Source organism: Canis lupus, chromosome 36, assembly GCF_011100685.1.
Source record: "Canis lupus familiaris isolate Mischka breed German Shepherd chromosome 36, alternate assembly UU_Cfam_GSD_1.0, whole genome shotgun sequence".
Taxonomy (NCBI): Eukaryota; Metazoa; Chordata; class Mammalia; order Carnivora; family Canidae; genus Canis; species Canis lupus.
The window spans coordinates 2,103,323-2,130,572 of NC_049257.1; the positions used below are offsets into that span (position 1 = coordinate 2,103,323).

General features: G+C 33.0%; 1 long non-coding RNA gene across 3 annotated transcripts in view; it reads right to left on the bottom strand.

Moving 5' to 3' along the window:
* Positions 1 to 2,184: 2,184 nt before the first annotated feature.
* LOC111094262 overlaps positions 2,185 to 27,250 on the bottom strand; it is a 39,931-nt gene continuing 14,865 nt past the window's right edge. Inside the window, exons 3-5 of one of the 3 annotated variants that reach the window (XR_005384551.1) lie at positions 14,771 to 14,859; positions 11,990 to 12,147; positions 2,185 to 2,837 (exon numbers count right to left, since the gene is read on the bottom strand). This is a non-coding gene — a long non-coding RNA (uncharacterized LOC111094262). The remainder of the gene's footprint in view (positions 2,838 to 11,989; positions 12,148 to 14,770; positions 14,860 to 27,250) is intronic. The other 2 variants (XR_005384550.1, XR_005384552.1) reach the window with 2 other exon arrangements.

The following is a 27,250-nucleotide window of genomic DNA, read 5'->3' on the forward strand; positions in this document are numbered from 1 at the left end:
GTCACCAACATTGTTGTGACTTCTGGACAAAATATTCACCACCGAAAGTCATCATGGTTGTTCTAATATCTCTCTCAGACAGTACACACAATTTTGTACATTCAGGCCATCATTCTTGCCATAAATAATATGGGATGATAATCCATGCAGAAGAAAATGGAAGACGAAGTTAAAATAAATACTCTGCATCTACCATTGTTCCAATGTGGTACCATTTAACTTCAGCACAGACAGTAATGTCTATCATTGACATTTCAGTAAAGAACTGAAAACATTGTAAACTATTTTCTGATGTAAGAAATTATGGTACCCAAACAACGCTCCAGTCTAAGAGGGGAAGGCTGATGACTCTAACATAAAACAAAGCTCATCATAAAACCTGCTGTTACACTCCTGTTATAGGATGCATGTGAAAATTCACTAACAAGAAATTCAGCTTCTTTTCTACGGTTCTCAGATTTGTTTAGGCTCTTTCTGTGGCCACAAAATCGAATAGAATCCAACATGAAGGCAATAGTAAGGGAGGGTATTATGGCAAAACTAAATACGCGGTAACTGTCCAAAAAATCACCAATCACATCCTTCAAGGCATATTAAATACTGACAACTTTTTTATTCTATTTTAATAAAGCCCTTTGTAATTTAAATAACTGAATCATAACACTCTCATGTTTGGTACATATACCCTTAGGAATCCTTTTTAAATGTGCCTAATTCTACCTACACATAGGTAGTTATGTTTGAGAACACTGGGGATAATTGAAGATTACAAATCGAAAAAAATAGGAATTTGATCTAGCTGGTGATAATGCTAGTGAACATGATAATGCTAGTGAACTCTTCAAAAATGGGATTTTTATTTAATGTTTGTGTGTATGTGTGTGTGTGTGTGTGCGCGCGCACATACGTGTGCCTTCATCTATTTTGGAAGATGGCAGATGTACACTTTGAGGGCTGTCAGGTTTTCTACCCAATAGAGTTGTTGAAAAGTACATTTTCATAATTCAATTTGCTACCCTAGGCCAAAAAAAAATGTGACACTTAAAGAGTGATATGATAAATTAATTGATTTCTCCACATCACCAGGCACAAAGATGGTTTCTTTTATGTCTGTGGAGGCAAAGTGAGGTCCTGGCAACTGACAGGATTGTAAAAATACTCATCAGGCTTTTCTTCAGCAATAAGTTACTAACAGAAAACAAATATTCCTGAGTCTTTTACACGGCACAAAATTATACTATTTATTCCCCTTTCGATAAGGAATATCTGAGGTAGTTAGATATGGAAAACTGTAACCTTTGTCAGAGATAGAAAGTGAGAGGGGCAATCAAGTCTCACTCAATGCAGATTAAAATAATCAGCTTATTTATTTAAACTGAAATTCTATTTTTTAAAATCATTCTCAGTGGTTATTTTATGTTCAAAACAACAGGCAAGTAATCTAGCTGCAAAAGAATAATTTCTAAAAAAACTTTAGGAAATACTGTGACTAATTTAGTGAACAAGTAGCTCAAAATATTTGCATTACATCGACAGAGAGATGATATTACTTTTTATTTATAATTACATAAAATTGAGGGGAAAAAGGGAGCCTAAAACCCCTTAAGCTGACAGGCTGCCGAGCTATAACTGGCAGAGTGAGTACAGAGAGATTCAATGTGAAAAGTGGAAGATAATGTGCTCACACACTAATGGGCACTGAACTAGGCATAGGCTCATTTTTCACATCATGTCATCTCTAAGGTTTGAAGAAAAAGTAATGGCCAGAATGAGCCTGGCTCTATCTCAGACATTATCATTTGCCTCCTCAGTTTTATTTGTGTTGACTTGTACAGTCTAAAAAGATGACAGTCTCTAGGCCTCTGGATCACTCAGAGTGATAATACACAGCACATTACACTGTTGGTGACAGGTTCTGTTCTCCTGGATGGCATCTGAAAGGAACGCATCTCCCTCCGTCATTTCAAATGCTATAAACTGACAGAAGAAAGAATCTTGCAGAGGGGACATCACAAACCCTGTCTGTTATGATTTTATGAGATAAACTGGAGTTTCCAGGGTATCTTGTTCAGGAAATTAGTGTCAGTCAAACTTTAGTGGTTTTTTTTTTTTTTTTTAAGAGATAAATAGCAGACTCTCAAAAGTAGCCTTGCCCTATTTCATACAGCGAAACCTCCCAAACCATGTGTTCAATACTGTGAAAAACTGGTTTTCCTCTCTTTCAAAAAAAAAAAAATAGCTCCTGGGTTACTAGTTAAAGTGCAATAAACTATCCGGGGCTTCAATGAGAAATAAATGTCTACACATCGACGAGATCTTTAAAGAAATCACTAGTCTGGTTGTATGAAAGAATAAATCAGTACTTTTAAATATTTTGGAAGGCTCATTTTTTGCTGAATTGCTAACTTAATGTCCTGTTGAACTATAAACATGCCAAGACTATAATGTTTTTTTCTGGGTACATTTATTCAAGGTTTTATCTTCTTTCTCTTTATTTCAGTAACTATTACGGAATTGATTTACAGTAGTTTGAATTTAACTGAAGACTCCACAAAAATATCACTAAGGTAGATAATAATATGCAGAATTTTATTAATTTATCCTAAACTGAATAGCATATGGAGTCCCCACTCTTACATTTTTTAAAACATTACAGTGTCATAAAAATTTACAGGTGCTTGAATCATAATCTGCCAATTGTCGTAGCTTTTTCCCATGTAATTTCAAGTACTTCTATTATAATAAACGTTCCTTCCACGACTTAAGTTTAAGTGATTATTTAAGTTAGACTTGCTCGTTGTACTTTTCTGTCCATTTCCATGTTTGAAACTTTTTTACTGTCAAGAAGAAAAGAAGTGAATGTCAAATAATGTTTCACACATACATTTATAAATGTCTTTTAGTTAAATTTTTTTATTATAAACTTATTAAAAAATTATTTCAAAGTGGAGTTTGACCACATACTTGTATTTTAAGTATAGGATAAACCTGATGATTCAGATGACTTGCTATTAAGCCATAAGAGTGTTTTAGAAATTAAAGATCATAAGGATAACACTCATAGTGTGGTTAAATAAATGACTTTTAAAAAGAAATGAGAATTTATTTCACGTGTATTTCTTTTCTTTGGATGTCTTATTAATTAATTAGTACTGAGACTGCATAGTACTTTGAAATGTAAATCTAGGTTCCTCTCTTAAAAAGGGAAAAAATATGAAGTATGAAGCCTCTAGTCAGAAAAAGTATGAAGAGGGCAGCCCGGGTGGCTCAGCGGTTAAGCGCCGGCCTTGGCCCAGGTTGTGGTCCTGAAGACCCGGGATCAAGTCCCACATCCGGCTCCCTGCATGGAGCCTGCTTCTCCCTCTGCCTGTGTCTCTGCCTCTCTCTCTCTCTCTTAAATAAATAAATAAACAAACAAATAAATAAATAAATCTTTTTTAAAAAAAGAAAAAGTATGAAGAGGATGTCTTTCAATATGTTCACATGGAACATTGCAAAGGTGTGATTTGTCATCCCACAGGTGAATTTTCAGAATTTTCTGGTGCTTGGAAGATAGATTTGAAATTCCCTGAATTTCAGATCAAGGGAATGATGTGACCACTGTAAGTACCCAGCAGTGTTTGATCAGATTCTTCCTCACCTTACAAGAGGGCATTTTCGTTCATACAATCCCCTATTGGGATTCAGACACCTGTCATCTGCTTGACATACCTAACAATACAGTCACTCACTCTTGTTTTATGGAAGACGTAGAGAGAGAAAGAAGAGTAAAGGGTTTAATAGAATTAGTTTGAAGAGGGATTATCTTGTTTTTTTCTTGGTAATTTTTAGAGTTGCTCATTTTTTTTTATGAGACGCAGCATCACCCAGCATCAGTCTCCAACCTGGAGATCTTCATTAGCTCTCTTCTCTTCTTGAGTAAAGTTAGGACTTGAATATAGCCTATATTTTCCTACTTACATTGTATCCTACAGCTTGATGCCCTTTTTTGGAGCCTACCTGTTCTCTCATGTTCTTATGTGATTTGTCTCCAAGTATCCTATTCTGAGAGGTGAACAAACACCCCAAATTATTATTTATTGTACGCACACGCCCTCATTTCCTCAAAACAGAGCTTCGTAAACAGTGAACACATAACTGGGAGCTGATGACCCGAGGATGGCCAAAGAACTGCTTTCTTTCTTGGAACTAACTAACCCCTCTAAGGGTGAGTTTTATTGAAAACAATTTTGACTTCTGCAGATAGACCTCAACTTTGTAAGTATACAAGAGGATTTAGAACCTGAAATGTTACTTTAATGAAATCAGTCCTATAACCTAGTAAGCAGCCCTATTTTAAATAATAACGAGACATAGCCCACTTCATTCCTCGACTAGCAACATCTGGTAAAACCCACTTATTAGTTGAAAATAGAAATAAATATAAAACTTTATATATATATTTATATATAATAAACATATATAACAAAGAACTTGTAGATATCCTTCTATATTATATATGTGAACAAAAAAAACAGAATTGAAGCCCTTTAAAATCATATCCTGAGTAGGCATACAGACATGTAGATAAAAGGGAATCTTTTTCCCCCCCACCTTGTTTCCAGGTAAATAACTGTAGCTACAGAAAAGAGAATGAACCGTAGCTCCTAGCAGAAGTGTGCAAATCCACCACGTTCTATACCTCAGGCAGGGTCACCACCACCCATCTACTGGCACAGGGACATGGAAAACGCAGTCACTTAAAAGTCATCTTTGCTCTTGGAAATGGGAATCGCTGCCCAATCCCATTAGGCTTCCACCTCCTGTCCTTAGGCTCACTTCCGCCCTTCTTTGTTGAGGTCTTATCCCTCCTTGTGGGTGTTGAACTCGCCTTCCAGACGAGTAAGCCTCCTGCTTGTAGTCGGCCCATGGAGTCACCAGGTTAAGGGTGTATCTACTCCACTCCTGATAAATGCCAGTTTTATCTGCCCATTTCTTTTGTGTGTCTCTCAGTTAGATAGCAGGGTTAGGACATATCAAATCTTGTATTCTCCGTGTCCCTTTTATTTTGGAAAGCTTTTGAGAGCTTAACATTTCCCTGTTTCTTGTTGTTCAGACCAAACCATTGCCTTCTGAATCCGTTTACTCGTGGCCTCTTGCCTCCTACAGCAAATCCAGGCTTCCTCTTGTCATCTTCAAGGAACCCGCCCCTATCTCGCCTCTCTGTCCTTGTACGCACTGCCCTAGCTGTCGCTTTTATCTCTAGTCCATTTTAACCATGTAAACAGCGGAGAATCATTATAACAGTTAAGAGGAAGTCAAGTGATTTCAAAGACAAACTCGGATTAAAAAGAATGGGATCCAAATTTCTCCAACCTAAAGGGTGAATAAATATTTACTAAAACTTTAACTTCTACAACATAAAAAAAAAAAACCTTCCACTTCTCCAGACATGCTTGTATCTAAACTGGAATAAGCATAAAATATATATAACATACATGCACATATATGTAAGTATTCGGTATTAGCTCAACCAATTGGTCTTGACTTCTAGAGGATTTTCATTTAAATTGCGTATGAATTTAAAAGGCCCACTAAAGTATAATGTTCCAAATCTCTTACTTTTCCTCCCAACTCGATAGATAGATCCCTTTTTATGTCCAACTTACAAACTGTTGTCTATAGTTTTAAAGCCCTTCAAGCATTTTTCTCTTAAAAAGCCCATTTCATTTTCAGATCGTTTTATTTAAAGAAACTTTTTCCTTAACTTGAATTTAAATCTGTCCCTTGGTAACATTGAATTGTTGGATTTTATTCTTGCCTCTGGAATCATATAAGTCTTGGCTAAATAAAGTTTTACATGCAGTCTTTCAAATATTTAAAAATTTTATTGTGTCTCATTTAAACTCTCTAGGTTAAATAATCTCACTACTGAAACTAAGCATTTTATCATTTTTTGGGGTCTTTGATGATCTTACTTTGTGTTCTCTATTCCTGTTTACTAAAATTCCTTTCAAAATATAGTGATCCAAACTAAGTATGATGGTCTGGCCACATCACACTCAAGGTTAACTAAAACTCCAGTGCGATTGTTACATAGGTTTTTTTCCTAGGCAAGCTTTCCTTATTGTGTTCTTGTAAAGCTGGACTTTTTTAGACTTTAGAACAAGTTGACCTTACATTTGATGGTACCACATTATGACAATAATGGTTTATCTACTTTTTTTTTTGCCCATCAAGATTTTTTAGATATTGATAATAGGTACACATTTTTCTATATCTCATTCAGATTCACACAATTCACAAATATAATCAGTATGTTGTCTCGGTTCTCATCAAAGACCTTAACAAAATAGCCTATCAAAATTGTAAATTTCATTTTTTACAGGCCTAGAAGTTTATTTTGATCAAGAAAATAAACTTCAATTGATTTAAAGAACCGCAAAAATTTCAAAACTCCTATTTTAAGCTATGATTCTCATGAAACGTTGCTATAACACGATACTTAGTTATTAGAAATAGTGTTCATACATTTTCACAACTTTTGTTCATTCATAATTTTAAACTTTAAAATGATTGTAAAAGTTGACAAATTTTTATAAAATTATCTACGTATTTTTCCAAAGAAGTTATGCTCAAAGGTTTCTAAAGAATTCCATGCACTAGACAATATTCTTACAGCTTCCTCTGTCTGGCTCTTCTGGTACAGAGACTACCAGTCCACCAAGGCATAAGGAGGCACCAAAATAGACTTGTAAGAGGAAAATACAATAGTAGTTCAATTACTGGTTTGTAAGCAAGGATTTTCAGAGTCATAATACATCAGAATTAATGGTAGCAAATATATGTGTTGTTGCCTTATTTCAAAAGCATTATTCTTACTTTTAGGAAATATCCATATCCGTTATGGTGAGCACAGTCTATACTATAATGAATTACATAACTTTTTTTTTTGCCTGATGTATCAAAAACTTAGGTGAGAAGTCATAGTTCTAGGTAAGCAAAGCCAGACATCCCACTGAGATTTACCTGTGGCTCTGGTTAAGTAACTCCATCTCCTGTCAAGTTTCCTTAACTATAAAGTAAACTAATGATATGTCACCTCTTTCAAGGGAATTTTGGAGAGTTAATGAATGCACAGTGAGCAATTTAAGGATCAAACACACTGGGCAAAAGACTAAATTTTTATTATAGTGGATACTCGCAGCCTTATGTAATCTGCCAGTCTAAACCATGTGCTGCTTTGGCACATACTTACTGAAAATAGCAGACCAGTTTGTGAGCTGGCAAGCTCTCAACACAGCAGATGGACATGCAATGAAATAACTAGCAAAGAGACCTTGTTTCAACATCAAATATGTTTCCTCAGGGCCAGATTCCTGGGCGAAAATGTTTTAGTGATGCTGCTGCAAGTAAGGTACGTGGTATGTGTCCTTTCCATTAAGCCTTAGCTAACTTTTTCCATCTCTTGTGGGAAGTTATTTCAGGCATTCACGCATTTCAGATATTGAAAAATTCATATTTAAAAGTCACAATGGCTTGGATATTTTGGCGAAGAGTTGTGAAACACCAGTGAAGAATGAGATTTAAATAATACTTATTTTTTTCATGATAAGAAGCTACAGTTATCTAGTCCCTTGAGCAAATGGGAGACTTATCGCACACTCTGTCACAATACTCTTTATTCAAAGTTTGTAATCTTTTAGTGTCTCAGTGCAATGTCATTGCACTCTTTACTAATCAGAATATTCCAGATATTTTTGGCTAGCTCCTTTGAAAAGTAATACATCCACACGGTGAGATAAAAAGAATAGAAACTCTCAAAATTAAGGGGAATCTCAGATAATTTTCAGCTATTGTCAAATGGGATCCCTTCATATTTTAACATTAATATTATAATTAAAATCAGAGAAATGTATGTGGAATATATGTCTGCAGAAGCAAATGGATATCTTAAAATTAATAGTACAGTCCACAATTTAAGGAATTAAATCATTAAGGTGTTTCATAGGCTGATCTGAATTTTTTTTGTTCTGTAATAAGTTTTATTATAATATTTGTTATTGATACAAATTTCATTGTGATTCCTAGACACATCATAAGCCCATCAGCATTGGGAAGCTTTTTGAGAATTCAATTAAGAATAGAAACTAAATAATACACACTTATGACAAAAAGGCAATCAAACAATGAAAAGTACAAATTTTTTTTTCTCCAGTAGAAAACCACTAGTGCCTCTCTGAATATATAACCACTTAATAGTTTCTTTTATTTGTTCAGAAATCCTTCATGTGTGTTTTTAAATTTAAAATTTTATTTATGTTTATATGTTTAAAATAGTATATTTTGGAAGTCTGCATATGAAATGCACATCTATTTTTAATAGCTTCATATTAATTATTATATAAAAGAACTAAAATTTATTTTAAAAGTCCCTCATTAGTGGCCTTTTAAATATCTGATAAGGGTCTCATTACTGGTCTTTTTCTGAAATTTCTTGGATATTGTCACATATTTATTCCCCCCTATGAACCCTGGTGTCATTTTGTCAAGTGCCCCCAAGTGAAAAGTCTGATGGAATTTTAATTGGTATTGAATAGAATTTATGAATTTATTTTGTAAGAATTATAATAATATAGCTTCTTATCAAAGAACATTGTCTTTCTTACTACACCTACAAGACTATTGCTATCATTTGTAAAATGCCTGGCATATAATAGATCATGGATTTATAGTGTTTTTCATATAGATTTCATGCATATCTGGTTAGGTATACTCAATGATTATGATTGTTACTAATATTATTTATGTGCATATAAGTGATAATAATTTTTTTCTTTATATTTTAACCTGCCATTGTTTATATATAGGGAAGCCAATTTCTGTATTAATTGGCTCTCTATTCACTTTGTTAAATTCTTTCACTGCTTGTTGATTATAGTTTATTATCTTGAGTTTTCTTGCTTATATAGTCATACCATCTGCATAAAGTGTTAAATTGTCATTCTTGCAAATATGTATGCCACTTATTTCCCTCTCTTCTTTAATTGCGCTGGCTAGATTTTCCAGAATATTGTTCAATAGTACTGATAAAGGAAGCATCTGTTTCATTTCTAGCACTTAAATAAAATGTGTTTAGTGTTAAGCTGTTAAAATGTATGTTGACTTTTGGGTTTTAATAGCTCGATCTCTATATTATTATGTCAAAAAAAAATCCATCTATTTTTAGGATAGTAAAGATTTTTATTTGGCCACTAACACATGTTTATTTTGAGGGACAGATTTTATGGTGGCTGTTTCCCTTCACTCATTGTACACATTTCCACTCTATGGATTTTGGAATAAGTCACATGACTTGCTTTGACCATAGGTGCAGAAGCTTTAAATGGGTTTGTATCGTTTTGCCCATCCTTACCTCTCTGTCCCATGTCATTTAGAACAGCATGCTCCAGATGTATTTGTCCTTCACCCTGGGTCCTCAGAGGATCCTGTCGGTCCAACTCAGCTCAACATAGCCTAGCAAAGCTCAGTAGAATCCAGTCATATGGCATCCCAGAACTAATGTGAGGAGTGAGTGACTAAATATTTATTAGCTTTCCTGTAGATACAAATTCAATATTTATAACTGTCTTTGGTTGTATGATAACTAATACATTATTTTAGCTTGTTTTATGAAAGTAAATGACCTTTCCTATGTCTGGGATGAAACCTGTCTGTCCACAGAATGTTATTTTGTACATCTACTTAATTTGATTTGATATTTTCTTTTGAAATTTGGTATCATTTTAGTAAGTGAGATTTGTCTATAGTTATTTTGGCTGTCTGGCTTGGTATCTTGGTCAAGTTTTACTATTGGTGATATGACAGGCTTTAAAAATGAATTTAGAAGCTTTGTTCTGAAAGTTATGTTTCAGATAAGTTGAAATAATATTTGGATTTGTTTATTCATTGTTTTTATTTGAAATAACTTACCAACAAAACAATACAGACTTGTTCATTTTTTATAGATAGCTCTTTGATAGTGTGACAATATAGTCTTTGTTTATTGGTCTATTAAAAGTTTATATATATTTTACTAAAAACATTTCACAGATTTTCGAATTTATTTGCCTAGCATTTTGCAATATACTCCCTTATAATTCTTTCCATTTTTGTTCCTATATTTAGTTATTTCCTTATGTTTATTTTAAATTTTATTTATTCTCTTGGACTAATTAAACATATATCTATTCTGACACTTATGAATATATTGCCTAATGTCCATCCAGTGGCCAAGAAGATATATTTACAATAGAAATTATAGTAACTCTTTCTCCTGATTAACCATTGCCAGATGATTCCCATTAAAACTGTCATTCTCAAATCACCTTGTGAACATGTTTATTCTTTCCATTAGAACTGACTTTCTTGCTAGTCTTGAAAACATGTTGTCCCTGCTTGAGGTCTTTGAATTTGCTCTTTCTCTGGTCTAGAACATTCTTCCTCTATAACTCAGATTCTAGACTTCAGCTGCACGTGGAAATCAACTGAAATGTTATGAAAGAATATTGATGCCTGAGACCCACCTTTAGGGGTTCTGATATAATCCATGTATGTCGCCTAGGAAATGCAATTTTTGAGACCCTCTTGATGCCTTTTAATGTGTAGAGAAGTTGAAGATTCACTTTCCAAGGTCAATGATTCCAACCACAGATGCACGTTTCAGGCTGCCAAGGGAGCTTTAATATAAACATGGCTGCGCTCTAACCCAAATCAATAAAATTAGATTTTTGAAAATGGGAAGTAGGAATGGTTGAATATTTCCAAAAGCTTCTCAGTTGAATCCAATGTGTAACTGGGTAGAGGTACACTTTCCTCCATATTCCTACGCAGATTCCTGTCACTTCTAAGATAACAATTAAAAAATTACTTGAGAAAGTCTTCTCTGACCACTATATATAACTTGCTTCAGTATTGTGAGTCCTCAACCTTAATATAGGTTATGTTTATTACCTAATTTTTAGAACTTTCCACAATCAAAAGAATATTGAATAGAATAAATGAATACATTTATTTTGGCCTGAGTTTTTTCTGCTATTTTTTCTCTATGTATTATTAACTCCTATGACTGATGTGCCTAGAACAATATCCAAAATTGAATTAATAAATTGTATGCTCTCTTGGCTTCACTCAGTAAACTTGGAATAATTTGTTATTAATTTTGTAATTCTTGCTTTGTTTTATTTAGAATTTGGATACTATATATTTGTACCCTGTACTTTATGTACCCTGTACTTTATATCATGGTATCATTTTGTTTTTGATGTCTCCTGTATAGGCAAGTAGTTGGCTATAGCTCCAACCTTTTTGGAATTGGAAGAAGGTATAAGTTTCTATTCATCTTCTGTCTTTTCTTATGTAAATTATCTTGTTCTTTATAGTTACATCTAGTAATTTTTTTAAAAAATTACATATTGGTATCAGTTTTGAGTTGCATGGTTGCAAACAAGAGATCACCCAGTATTTTATGTAGTGAATAACTTTCATAAAAATTTAAGCACCTCATAAAGAAAAACTACAAAAAAGCCAAGAAAGACCTTCAAATTTAAGAATAGGTATCAGTGCTCCATCTAGGTTCTAGGTTCTAGGATGTACCAGGTTGGAGAATTATTTTAGACTGAATAATATGGAAAAAATTATTGGATAAAGTATCAGAACTGCAAGATGAAATCTAACATACTTTTCAATGCAGAGGTAAGAAATGAGGCCATGACTTAAAATGAAGAAATCAGTTTGTATTAGATTCTACGGTTGTTTGACCAAGAATGAAATTAGATCAATTGGATAGAAAGATATGGTCAATTTCAGGAATAGGGTCATGAGTCTGTGCCCACATATGCTGGACTATTACCACTGGGATTTCTACAAAAACCAGTAACTTCAAAAAACCATGCCCTGAGGAAATGGATACACAGGAAAAACATTCATCCTTTAGTATTAAGAGATGGAAAAGAAAATTATCTTTTGTTACCTGGTCTCTTGTTAAGAATGAATATGTCTCCTCAAAATTTGTAAACGTTGGCTTGAACTTTAAGTAGGTTTCAGGTTCAAATTTATTTTATCCACACAATCTGAGAATCTTTCAAACAACAATTAAAAGTAAATTTTTCTCTCATAATAATGATGGATCTGTTGTGTAACACAGAACAAAAACAAAGTCATTCTAGAGCACTCTAGGGTTACTTTGGGTAGTGATCTGTGGATTGGTGCTGGTTCATGAACTGATTGCTACTGATCAGTGATAAGGTAAGTACAGAAATTGAGAGTGTTAGAAATGTTATAGCTATTTGACAGAATAATTAATGTAAAATTGATCTAATATATTTTTTAAAACCTAGCAGTTTTATTTTTAAGTCTCTGTTAATTCAATTTATTCTAATAATTACTTTTTATTTTTTTTTATAAAAGTATAGATCTATGATGATTTGAAATAAGTGGCTCTTCTACTGGTACTTTGAGAGGTAAACATGACCAATGCAAGGTGGAAAATAATTCAATAGATAAAATCTATCTCACAATGCAAAATTACAAAACACATGGAGAGATAAAAATACACTATGATTAGGTGTTTGTACAAGAAAAATAGCAAGATTAGACTCTAGATAACATAATTCATATGCTTAGTAAGTGGAAAAATTGCAGAATAGAAAATCAAAAAAATAGAACAAGATGATATAAAATAAAGCATAAGTTAATTGAACAGAAATATTTAATTTTAAGAAATGAAAACAGAATTAAATAAAGTCTTAGTTGACAAGTTAACCAGCTGACTAGACATAGTTGAATAGAGAGTTAGCAAAATAAAAGAATTTGAAAATTGTTTTGAATATAGCTAGAGTAAAAGACATGAAATATGAAAGAGGTTAAGATAAAGGTTAGACACAATGAATAGCCTCTAAATAACTGCGCAATGTTCTAAAAAGGAAAGTATAGAAATAATTGTATTTGAATTTGAATTTCAAATACAATTTGAATAATTGTATTTGATGGCCCAAAATTTCTCAGCATTATTAATCCATGAATTCTCAGAAGTGGGATACACTGAGGCACCTGGCTGGTTCTTTCCATGGAGCATGTGATCCTTAATCTTGGGATTGTAAATTTGAACCCCATGCTGGGTGTAGAGATTACTTAAAAATAGCTTTTTTTTTTTTTTTAAGTGGGATACAAAATAAATCCTTAGCAAGATAATTAAATATATTATAGCAGGGCAGCCCAGGTGGCTCATAGGTTTAGCGCTGCTTTCGGCCCAGGATGTGATCCTGGAGACCCAGGATCGAGTCCCACCTCGGGCTCCCTGCATGGAGCCTGCTTCTCCCTCTGCCTGTGTCTCTGACTCTCTCTCTGTGTCTCTTGTGAATAAAGAAATAAAATTTTTAGGAAAAAAATATTATAGCAAAGTTCACTAAAAAAAGGAGGAGACCATCTTAAATGCAAACAGAGATTATAAATAGGATTACCTGAAAAAGAATGATATTTAGGATTACAGGTAAATTTTCAAGAATACCACAGAAGCCATAAATTAATGGGAGAGGGTAGGTGGGAGATATCTTTAAAGAGTGGAGAGAAGGGGTGCCCTAGGTAGCTCGGTGGTTAAGCATCTGACTTCTGCCTTCCTCTCAGGTCATATCCTGGGCATCCAACCCCATGTTGGGCTCCCTGCTCAGAGGAGAGCCAGTTTCTCGCTCTTCCTCTACCTGCAGCTCTATCAAATGATTAAATAAAATATTAAAAAAAATTTTTTTTTAAATAAAGAGTGGAAAGAAAATATTTGTTAAGCCTCAGTTTTATATATACTTAGCTTGTAATTTAGGGAGATAAAGGAAAAAGAGACAGTTTCAGAAAATGAGATAGAGGAAAGGCTGAACGATCAGAGAATAAATTAAGAGAATAAAGGAATGAGATACATAAAGCAAAGATGAACAATAAAAACTGATACATGTGTAGGCAAATGAATAGTCTATTACAGTAAAAATAGTTATTTTACTAATGAATACTGAATATTATATAAAATGTAAATAGTTTTTGGATTTGGGGATTTAAAAATTGGAAATTTTGTGAGGATGGGAAAAATAATTACTGTCATTTGCCTAGGCTATTTAGAGAGATTAAAAGTGATTAATATCCAAAGAAGAGAAATAAAATGATTAATTTCCATAGCAGTATAACAAAAATGTAATAAAGAACACTTGACCAATCTAAAAAAATAAAAGTCATCAAAATATAGGGGAAAGGAAAGCAAATGAAGGGAAATAGGAAGCAAAAAAATAATAATAATGTGGGAGTAAAAATCAATAAACATAACAAATATAAATGCACTGAACATTGTATTTAAAAGATAAAGTTATTTTTAAACTGATAAACCAACAATCTAAATAGCACAATATATGTCCAGTAATATGAAAATAAATATACTTGTAAAGCTAATATACAGATCTAAAATGGATATTTAAAAATAAAATAGGAGGAACATACCCCATAACACCTCTGAATTTTTGTTTCATTTAACATAGCTCCAAATAAATACAGACACTGATTGGCAAAATTATCAGGATAAAAGGACAAATCCACCACTACAGATTTTAGTATATATATTTAGTTATTAATAAATTAGGAAGAAATTAAATTGGTAAGACAATAAACTACTGGAATAAATATACATTCTTATGGATATATACAATACCCCTATCATTTAGAGAATTTGCATTTTTCCAGGCACACATTATATACTTAATGAAAATTGAACACGTACTAGGTCACAGAAGCAATCTTAACAGCAGCAACAACAAAATTCTAGGGGAGTAATTGTTGCTTGGAATGTGTTTTCTAACCTAGAAGGAGCTAAAATAAAGATAAATAAGAAAAAGTCAACCCCCAAAACCTATTTAACAATTTTTTAAATTTGTTTTTTATTTTTATTTTATGATAGTCACAGAGAGAGAGAGAGAGAGAGAGAGAGAGAGAGAGAGAGAGGCTGAGACACAGGCAGAGGGAGAAGCAGGCTCCATGCACCAGGAGCCCGACGTGGGATTCGAACCCAGGTCTCCAGGATCGCGCCCTAGGCCAAAGGCAGGCGCCAAACCCCTGCGCCACCCAGGGATCCCCCAAAACCTATTTAATAGGTTATTTTTGAATAATAACTGGTGGGTCGTATGAGAAATTATAATAAAAACTAGAAATATTTAGAATTGTACAATAATGAAAATGTTAAATGTGTGGGATGTTGCTAAAGTGATAGATACCCAAAGAAAAATCTAAGTTTTAAATATTTACATAAGAAAAAAAGTGAAAACCTAGAGAGTTTCTAAAATTTATAACATAACCAAAACTCCTCAAAAAATAGACTCTTTTATAGATGATTTTATGGGTATATTGTATATTGTATTTAAGCAATATAAGACCAATATTATAAAAATTCTTCTAAAGAAGGAAACAATTTAGTGCTTACCAAATCGTTTTATGAGGGTGATATACATTTATATTAAACAATGCAATATGTATCGGAGAAACTATAATTAAAACCAATCCTATTTATGAATATAGATGAATACATCAAAATTTCAATAAATGAAGGAAAAACCAATGATAAAATGTACTACATATTGTATCACTAGAAATGGAAAAAAATATTTTCCTTGATAAAGGTTATTTACCATAAATTTTCACAATATTATTCTTCAAAGTGAATGCAATAACTGCCCCTAAATCTATATACAAGGTAAAATGCCTTCTATCACACTTCTGTTCAATAATGAACAGATATTAGGTATTCTAAACATTGAAATAAGTAAAAGAAAAACATAGAAATTTAAAAAGAAAAGAAAAAGATAGTTTTCAGACAGGAATTGTCTACCTATAAATTCCAGGCATATCTATGGAAATATTAGTGGATACAATATGTTATTCTAAATCAGACTATATTTTATGCCAGCAAAGCATTATTAAGACATGTAAGTATAATTTAATATAAAGATAATACCAGAAAAGTAATAAAGACTATAGAATACCTAAGATTAAATCTAACATCAGTAAATAGTATAAAATGTATACATAGAGGATGAGATGTAAATAGATACGTTGATAATTGGGGACACTTAATATGATACAATGCAAACTCTTCCGTAAAATTCAAACAAAATTTTAAAGATTATTCTGCATAACAACTGATCCTAAAATATGTGAAAGAAATAAGGGCCTATAATAAGTGTGGTGATTTTGAAGAAAAGGGACAATATTGGAACTGTTTTATAATTAAGAATAAGTATAATGTTAATACGATTCAGGTGACTTAGCATTGGCAAAAAAAAAAAAAAAGGACAAAAAATCAGCATTGTATTACTTAATTTCATTTGGTTTAATATCTCTATAAATGAATTATTTGCAATTTGTAAATTAATTTCAATTTGTAAATGAGACCCACCTAAATATGGCAATTAGATGTATGTAATTGAAGACATTAAAAATCGATGGGAAAGGGGCACCTGGCTGGTTCAGTGGTTGAGTGTGCCTTCAGCTCAGGGCGTGATCCTGGGGTCTTGGGATTGAATCCCGCATCGGGCTCCCCCACAGGGAGCCCGCTTCTCCCTCTGCATGTTTCTGCCTCTCTCTGTGTGTCTGTCATTAATAAATAAATAAGATATTTTTAAAAATCAATGGGAAAAATAAATATTCAATAAATTTTCCGGCAAAAAATTGCTTGCCCCCCATTTACCCCCAAATAGGAAAGAAAAATTATTCTTATTTTAAAACATTCACAAAAATAAATTCCAGATAGCTTAATCACCCAAGATACAAAACACTTACAGAAGCAAACACGAAAAAAAACATAAATAAGAGAAAAATACAAACCACAAATAGAAATATGTGTAACACATGTGACTTTCAAAGATTAGTGTTATAAAGACTGCATATGTATATTAAGAAAGAAAGACCCTATTAAAATAAGTGGTTAAGTTTTTTTTTAATTTTATTTATTTATGATAGTCACAGAGAGAGAGAGAGAGAGAGGCAGAGACACAGGCAGAGGGAGAAGCAGGCTCCATGCACCGGGAGCCCGACGTGGGATTCGATCCCGGGTCTCCAGGATCGCGCCCTGGGCCAAAGGCAGGCGCTAAACCACTGCGCCACCCAGGGATCCCTAAGTGGTTAAGTTTGAATAGGAAGTTCACATAAGTCGAAAACCAAATGGCCAGTTAATATATAACGAGGCATTTAATTTGGCTATTAATCAAGAAAACACTAATTAAACTACAATTAACTATTATTTCAGACCAATTCGGTTAGCAATCCTTTAAAAGGATTGGGAAAGGGAAGGAGAAATGAATTCTCTCATACAATTTTTAAGACAAGAAAAGAAAAACAGAAAAAATACCATTGGAGGTGGTGAGATAGCTTTTCTGTCACCAAGAGTTTTCATGGGCCACGCTCTCTAGAAACCCTAATCCCCTATCACAGTGCATGTCTTCCACTCTCTTATTGCTCTTTGCCAAATGAATGATGGTTCTCTTTCTAGCTGCTCACAGGTATTTGGTCCTTGTTCTGTTGAACACTACAAAAAACTGTTCCCATGCTTAAAAATAACAGATGACAATGACAGCATAGTTTTATATTCATAATTATGGAATGATTTCTGAAGCTAATGCCTATTATTTACATTCAAGATTTAATAGATCAATCAGGCATTTACCAATTGAAGCAGCTCATTTATAGAGTGTATGAAAATAAATGGAAATAAACAAAATGACATCAATTTCTCCAAACCATTTTTCTGTTCCCTTTCAAATATTCCAAATTTATTTAAAGATTACCTTTTAATGAGATCTATTCTTTTCTTAAAAAAAAAAAAAAAAACCTTTGGGTGAATTTTATTTATATACAATAAAATACACTCATTTTAAGTATAAGTTTAGGTAAAAGTTGACAAATATATTATCTTGTGTAACCCATTGCCACAATCAAGATATAGAACATTTTAATCACCCCAAAAGTTTCCACAAGCTCACTGGCAATCAACTCCTTCCTAGAGTTTCCATCCTCCTCCACTCCAGCAAACCTCTGATCCATTTTAAAATCTACTTGAGTAGATTTGCCTTTTCTAGATTTTTATATACATACAGAACCACATTGTATTTATGTTATCTTTTGTAATTGAGTTTATCTACTTAGCATAATGTTTTTGAGATAATCCATATTACTTTTCAGGCCAAGTAATATTTCATTATGTGGGTATGCCATATCTTGTATATCCATCTCTCTTATCATGTACATTTTGGTTGTTTCTAGGTTCTGACTGTTAATAAAATTGCTATGATCATTCCTGTAAAAATCTTTATGTAGGCATATATTCCTCTTTAATTGAATTTCAAAATAAATAACAAACTCAAAAATATTAAAAGATGAAGAATGAAAAACCTCCCTCCAGCTCAATCCAACAAGTAACGGTGTTAGTGGGTTCTTTATTCTTCCAGATAATTATTACGCAAACAGAAGCCAGTAGAGTTGTATGTCCTTTTTTCTTACCCCTTCCCACCAAAGGTGGCATATTATACACATTTTTTGTAACTTGCTTCTTTACTTTTTATTTTTTTTAATCAACATAAAATTGTTTTTTTTGAGGTACAGTTATTTGAATTTTAACAATTCAATTTAATGTGTAGATTTGTGTTATCACAATCACAGAAAAAATATAAACTATCTCCCCTATATCATAAAATTTCCTAGTGTTACCACTTTGTAGTAAAATCCTTCACCGACTCCAAATGCCTGAAACTCACCGAGGTGTTCTCTATCACTATAGTCTTGTTGAGAACATACTGGAACCATACACCATACTTTTTGATACTGGTTCTATTACTCAGAGTAATGTCTTCAAGATTCATAGTTACCTATCAAGAGCTAATTGTACATATCAATAGTTAGCTTCTTATTTTGTTTTGAAATATTTTCTTTCACATTTGACTTTAATTGTAAGGTTTCTTCCCATGCACTTAAAGATATTTTAGTGAAGTTTACATTGTAAGATGACCTCTTTGATAAAGAAAATATAAACATAGTATACAGAATCCTCATAAATCTCATACCCACGTTGTCCTATTGTCAATTTCTTTTTTTTTTACATTTTTTTATTTTTATTTTTTATTTATGATAGTCACAGAGAGAGAGAGAGAGAGAGAGGCAGAGACACAGGCAGAGGGAGAAGCAGGCTCCATGCACCGGGAGCCGGACGTGGGATTCGATCCCGGGTCTCTAGGATCGCGCCCTGGGCCAAAGGCAGGCGCCAAACCGCTGCGCCACCCAGGGATCCCGTTAATTTCTTATATTAGTATATTTATCACTATTAAGGAACCAATATAGATATTACAAAGTCCTTACATTATTCATTTTTCTTTCATTTTACCTTTCGTTAACGGAATCATGTCGTGTTCCAGTTCTTTCTCAGGTCTCCTCTCTTTCTCCTGTCGTCCGTTCTCCTTTCCCATGTGTGTTTCTCTCGGTTCCTCCACCATGACAAGTGTATAGACTTGAACGCTCTGTGGTGTACTTGCAAGAACTGTGAAGTCCATATTCTTCCAAATGAAACCAAAAAAGAAGTCACCCCACATGTCTAAAAACTGTTGCTTCTCCTCCTCTGAAACTTCAGACTCCCAACAATTTCCAAATATAATAGCTTTGTTCTCTTTAGTTTCTGTGATGGAAAATGTTATAAAGGATATTTTACACCAGGCTTCTGGTTACATTAGAAGTCAAGTCCATTAGGGATTTTCTTTTCTTTCTTTCTTTCTTTTTTTTTTCAATTGGTTGTTGAGATGGTTCAAAAACCAGTTTTTAAGCTGTGGTCTTTTCAAACACATCTTCTGCACATAAATCACACATTCCAATAAAGCATTTTTCAAGACTGTTGACCACTTGAATTCCTTTGCTGTTGATGAATTAGCCTAACCGTTATTCAGGGATATTATTATATCTCCAATCCAGGATTTCTTTTTTCCTTTTTATGCTTACTTAACGTGGAGGTCCTGATTTTTTTTTGGGGGGGGGGGGTTCCTGATTTTGTGTGAATTCATTACTTTGGATATGAGAAGTAGAAATTGCCAATAATGTGCTTTCCCTTTTCTGCACAAATTCTGGGAATATGTAAAATCCTTTCTTTCTTTTTTTTTTTTTTAATTTTATTTATTTGTGAGAGACAGAGAGAAGCAGAGACACAGGCAGATAGAGAGGCAGGCTCCATACAGGGAGCCCGACGTGAGACTTGATCCCAGGTCTCCAGGATCACACCCTGGGCTGAAGGCAACACTAAACCACGGAGCCACCTGGGCTGCCCAATCCTTCCTTTTTAAAACATGGTTTGAAGGAACAACTCTAAGTCCATTCAGGGCAGTACAATTTAGATGATCAATTGAACACTTCAGACCTAAAGGTTCATAAGATTCCATCTCATGTAGAATATTGTATATTAATTATTTTTACCGGATACTTTACAAATACTTCACCTCATCTTGTATGTAATCAATAATAATGTATTTTAGGGTAGAAAGACACAGATAAAATAATGTACTTTATCAATATAAAAAGTATATTTAAGTCCTTCAAAAGAATGCTTTTTCTGTGCCAAGTATCAATTCATGATACTGCATCACATTTGCTGATGTCTCCTTAGGCTCCTCTTGGCTGTGACAGTTTCTCGGACTCCCCTTATTTTTGACGGTCTTTATAGTTTTGAGGACATTGGTCAGGCATTTTATAGAACACCTCTCAATTGGGAATTGTCTGATGTTTTTCTTATGATTAGAAAAAGATTATGGGTCTTTGGGAAGATGGCAAAAATAAAATGCCACATTCATCACAAAATATCATGGATACTTACTATCAACTATTGATATTAACCTTGATCACCTGGCTAATCCATTCCTTTTACAGTGCTGAATAGCATTCCATTGTATGGATACAATACTGTTTGTTTAACCATTCACCTATTGAAAGGCTTTAAGGTTGTTTACAGCTTTAGAGATTATGAATAGTGTTACTATAAATAAAAACTTTACATGGGTTTGGGCAAAAACACAAATTTCCCTTTCTGTGGGGTAAATGTCCACTAGTAGGATTATTGGGACATAAGGTTAGAGTAGATTTAATTCTGTAAGAACCTGCCAAACTGTTTTCCAAGTGTACATTTGGCATTTCCACCAGCAGTAAATAAGAGTTCCTGTTCCATATTATTACCAACATTTGCTCTTCTTGGTATTTTCTGAAAGAATATTTTAGCCATTCAACCAGGTGTGTAGTGCTAACTCATCATGGTTTTTATTTGCGTCTTCCAGATGGCAAATGATGCTGTAAAACTTTTCATGTCTTTCTTGCCCAGCTGTACATCTTTGGTGAAGTGTCTATTTTAGTCATTTGTCCAGTTTTTAAAGTTGGTTGTTTATTTTCTTACTGTTTAGAGAATTTGGTACATATTCTGGATATAAATCCTTTGTCATATATGTGATTTCCAAAAATATCCATTGATTTTTTTTTCTTTTATGGATCATACTTTTAGTGTCATATCTAGAAACTCTTTAGCAAGGCCTAGTTCTCAAAAATATTCTCATATAATATCTTCTAAAAGTCGTATAGTTTTACATTTATATTGAAGTCTGTGATTTCATTTTGAGTTAATTCTTTACATAAGATATGAGGTTTAATTTCAAGGTTTTTTTGTTTATTTGTTTGTTTTGCCTGTGGATATTGGATTTCTCTAAAACTATTTTTTGAAAAGAATATTTTTCTTTCATTGAACTGATTTTACATCTTTGTCAAATGTCAGCTATCTGTATTTGTGTGATATTATTCTGGGCTCCTTATTCTGTCCCACTGATCTATATGTTGATCCTTCCACCAATACCACACAATATTGTTAACTATAGCTGTATAATAAGTTTTGAAATCGGGTATGATAATTCTGCTCTCCTTATTTTTCTGTTTCAAAATTCTTTTAGCTATTTTAATTCCTTTGCTATATAAATTTTATTTATTATTAATTTTTTAACAAGAAAAAACAAATTTAAAAAAAAAAAAAAAGAAAAAACAAATTTAATAGGCTTACATACAGGAATCACATAGGCATGAAATTCTGAAGACAATAGCCATATAGATTATAGAGTAATCTTGCTTATATCTACAAAATATTTTGCTAGGATTTTGGTAAGAATTGTGTTAAACTTTTAGGTGAATATTCAGGTCTTTGAACTTTAGTTTTCAAATCATGAACACATCATGTCTCTCCATGTAGTTAGATCTTCTTTCATATGAGTGTTTTGTAGATTTAGCATACAGGTCCCATTAAGTGTTTTGTTAGATTTGTAGGTATATGTTTCATGATTCAAGAGCTACAAGATATGTTATTTAAAAAAAAGTGTTTCCTGGGGATCCCTGGATGGCTCAGCGGTTTAGTGCCTGCTTTCCGCCCAGGGCATGGTCCTGGAGTCCTGGGATCGACTCCTGCAGGGAGCCTGCTTCTCTCTCTGCCTTTGTCTCTGCCTCTCTCTTTGTGTCTCTCATGAGTAAATAAATAAAATCTTGAAAAAAATTGTTTCCAATTATTCATTATTAGTATATAGAAATATAATTGCTCCTTCTGTTTTTGTTGACCTTGTATTTTGTAATTTTGGTGAACTCTTGCATTAGTTCTACAATTCTCTTTTTGGTAGATTCCTTAAGATTTTCCATGTAGACAGTCATGTCCATACAAAGGAAGAGTTTTATTTCTTCTTTTCCAATTTCTGTGTATCTTATACTTCTGGGTTTTTTTTTCTTCATATTAAGTTGACTAAATCTAATAAGATGTTGTATAGAAGCTATGAGACTGATATTCTTGTCCTATCCTCTATCTTGAGAGGAAAGCACTTTTTTTAAGATTTTTTATTTTATTTATTCATAGAGACAGAGAGAGAGAGAGAGAGAGAGGCAGACACACAGGCAGAGGGAGAAGCAGAGAGGAAAGCATTTAGTCTTTCACTAGTAAGTATGATATCAGCTGTAGGGTTTTTTTTTCTCTAGAATTCTTTTTATCATATTGAGAAAGTTCCCTTCTACTTCTTGTTTGCTAAAAGTTTTATCATAAATTGGTTTTGAATTTTGTCAAATGCTTTTTCTGTACCAATTGATATAATCCTGTAAATTATGATCAACTAATTGATTAATTTATAAATATTGAATATTGCATTCCTGGGATAAGCTCCACTAGGTCATGATGTGTTGCTTTTTTAATATTGGATTTGATTTGGTAATACTCTGTTCAAGTATTTTCTATCTTCATGGGGATATCAGTATGTAGTTGTCTTTGTTCTGTCTTCATTGATTTTTAAATCAGGGTATTTCTGGCCTCATAAAATTGGATAAGAATTGTTTCTCTTTTATTTTCTGGACTATATTGTACAAAATTGCCTTTTATTTGTTTTTTAAATGCTTTTAGAGTTCATCAGTGAACCATGTGGGCCTAAACATTACTGGAATGTTTTCTAACTGTAAATTTAATTCCATCTCTTTAACAGTATAGGACTATTTATGGTATCTGTTTCATCTTGAGTGAGTTTGGTAGCTTGTGCTTTTCAAAGAATTGTTCTATTTTATCTAAGTTTGGAACTTATGTTCATAGTTTCATAGTATTCCTTGCTATTTGAATATCTGCTGGGTCTTTAGTGACACATTTTTATTCTACTATAGACATATTTAATAATAGAATGGCTTGATTGGACTTATGTGCATTTAAATGTATTTTAAAAACTGTTAAAACAGTTTTTCAAATAGTTGTGCCTTTTATATTCCCATGAAAATTTATAAAATTTCTGCTTATTTTAGTTCTTTTCAATTCTTGGCTTTGTTTTTATTTTTAATTTTAGCCAAGTAGTTTACAAGCTGTACTATTTTGCATTCCAGCAAGCAGCGTATCAATTTCACATCTATGTCAACACTTGGTATTGTCAGTCTTTTAAATTTTAGCCCCTCTAAAGTAGATGCATAGTAACATAATGTTTTCAATAAGAATTTTTATGGGGAATATTAATGTCAGAATCTTTTCATTTGATTTTTGGCCATTCAATTTTTGTTTGTATTTGTGTGAATTGTCTATTAAGTGTCATTTTGAAAAAGTCAAATTTTCATATTCTTTTGACTATTTTTATTGTCAAAAAAGTCTTCTACTACCTTTTCACCTGTGAAAATATTCTCCGCCATCTCATACACTACACTGAAGATAAGAATGTTCATATAGTTTTATTTTGCTTAACTTTTATTGCCAAACATCCCTGACCAATACTCAAGCTTCTATAATCTAGAATAATAATTTTACACTGTTATTAAAGTAAATACTTAATACTTTCAATATTTATATTTAGACTCATGTTTAATTGGGGTTGCTCATTGTTTTTTTTTTAAGATTTTATTTATTTATTCATGAGAGACAGAGAGAGAGAAAGAAAGAGAGAGAGAGAGAGGCAGAGGCACAGGCAGAGGGAGAAGCGGGCTCCATCCATGCAGGGAGCCTGACATGGGACTGGATCCTGGGTCTCCAGGATCACACCCTGGGCTGAAGGTGGTGCTAAACCGCTAAGCCACCCGGGCTGCCCTTCATTGTTTTTTTAACTTGAATTCATTTTTATTGCTTTTTTCTTCTTTCTTTCTTTTCTTCTCTACTTTCTGAAGTGAATTTTCTACTAGCATGTATAATAGGTTAACTCCTTTTGTTGCTGTATTACTAAAATCTATTTTGTCTTAGTTTTTGTATGGTTATAGGGCTAGGAAAAGCACTGTGGATTTAAAGTAATTTCTCTTTTTGTTGAGAAATTCGAGGCCAAATTTTTTCTCATTCTGTTGTGCATGAACTATAAAAACACTGTGGTTTGAAAAAAACGATCTGATGTTTCTTAGTAAAATATTTTCTTGTGTTTTGTGAGGAAAAAAAATGTAAGCAATCTTCTTCTCTCCACCCCCTTTTTATTAATTCTATTATCTTATTTTTTACCTACTCTTAGACATATATTGGAACTTTTGAATATACTCTCTATACTTCTCAACTTCAATTTCATACTTTATGTCTTTTTATGTTGTTCAGGCAGATTTTCTTGTCTTCTTATTTACATCCATTCTACTATCTAGAACTCATATCATGACAAAATTTTTATTTCAATAGGCATATTGTTTCATTTCCAAACTCTCTCATTTTCTTACAATCACCTGTTCTTATTTGATATATATGCTAACTATTAACTAAACTTTTATATATATATGTATATATATATTTTATTTTATTTTATTTTATTTTATTTATTTTATTTTATTTTATTTTATTTTATTTTATTTTATTTTATTTTTTTAGATTTCTCCAATGTGTTATCCTGGCTACTAGTTTCACTTAATACCAAGGTGTGGTCCAACATCAGATGTTTGGTGATATTTCTGTCACATAAAAATTCCATGCTTGAGAGAATTGTATAAACTCTGCAGAAGATGTTGTACTGGGATGCCCTATAATAATGGAGGACCCATTGCTTTCTCTAGGTAGCTGGGGCAGTTGTCATTGTTTCCCATTAAGTGGCTACAGAATTTTTTTAACAAGGTACATTTTAACTCCTGAAAAGGTTAACCCTCAAGGCTATTGGGCACTATGCTTCACCATTTTCCCAGAGAAGCAGCTTAAAAGTGTTTCCAAAGAAAAGCCTCAAGATCATGAACATGGCATTGGCTTTCTACTTTGGTTTTGCTTTTGCTGATTCTTCTGAAACAGCATCAGAGAATCAGTCCAGACATAATGTCACTTTTTGGCATTTAGAAATTATTAGTTCATTTACGTATTTGTTTTTCTATCATGTTGGAGTTTGTTGTGTATTAGAAGTAGAAACTGCCTTGAATTTCTGTAGAGGAAAATGTAATCCGTTAAACTCTTACAAGTAAAAGCCCACCATGTAAAGACAATTCTCTCCTAAGCAATATATTATTGATACACTTATTAAAGTAGAATTTCAAGTAGGCTGTATTTTAATATGTCTACCCATAGTAGACATAAACACTTTGAAGTCCGTGACTGTATATTAGACACAGTATGCTACCGAATAGTCATTCTTCCTTTCTTTACTAACAGAATTCCAACTTATTTGGAGTGTATGTGTGCCAGATAAAAATACATTTCCTACTTACTTTGAAGCTAGGTGTAGACATCAGACACAGTTCTGGCCACTGAGATATAAACATACTTCATTGGGTATGGTTTCTGGTGATTGGAGGCTGACTCAGTTGCATGTGTACCCTTTTACTCTTTGTCCTTCTTCTAGTTTGGAATGTAGACATGATGTCTACAGTTCTAGGATCCTTACTGCCTTCATACTAATGGAAGAAAGAGTTCACTATTCTGTTGACCATGAAATAAAATCTCTATCCTGCAGTATGATTGTCAACCAGGTCATGTACTCACAAGTGAAATAAGATAAGATGTCTCTAAAGGCTTCATTGTAAGATGATTTACATAAAGCTAAGTTTCTAGAAAAATAACTCTCCATAGAAATGCAAATACCTTAATTTGGCTTACTCTAAGCAACGTATATCTCTGTACCTGGGACTAATTTCTTCCAAACTACAGGGCTGATATACAATGGGGAAGTAGTAGAATTGGTGTTAAGAAGTAATGCACACTGTGGAATCCATAGTTTATATTTTCAGTTACCCATCATACATATAAATCCCTTCCCTTACACATTTAAAAACTTCATGCTTACATAATATAGTCACTCTATAGGAAGATAATCTAACCTTCAGTTTATGTAATTTATTCCATCTCTTCCCTTAAGAATACCCGTAGGCATGACTTTTCCCACAACACTTTCCTTGAGCTCCTCTTCCTCCAAGCCAGGTTATCTCCCCTGCTGTGTGCTTCCAACTCAACTTTACTTACTTCTTGTATTTTACTAGTCTCACTGGATGGCAATTATCATATTATTCATCTGATCACCTCAACTAAAAGATCCATCTTTTTGTTTCTAGATCATGTCATATTCATCTTTGTATAGTTATTAATTCAACATTTGGACTGCATTGGATATTCAATAGTTATTTGGTGATCTGTAAGTGATTCTATTGAGTTCATTTCAATTTATGTTTTATTTGAACCTTTGTATTATTGGAATATCAGGAAAGGGGATGGGGACTGACTATAGCTGTTTTAAGTTTAAAAAAGTTCTCGGTCTTTGTAATATTTAAT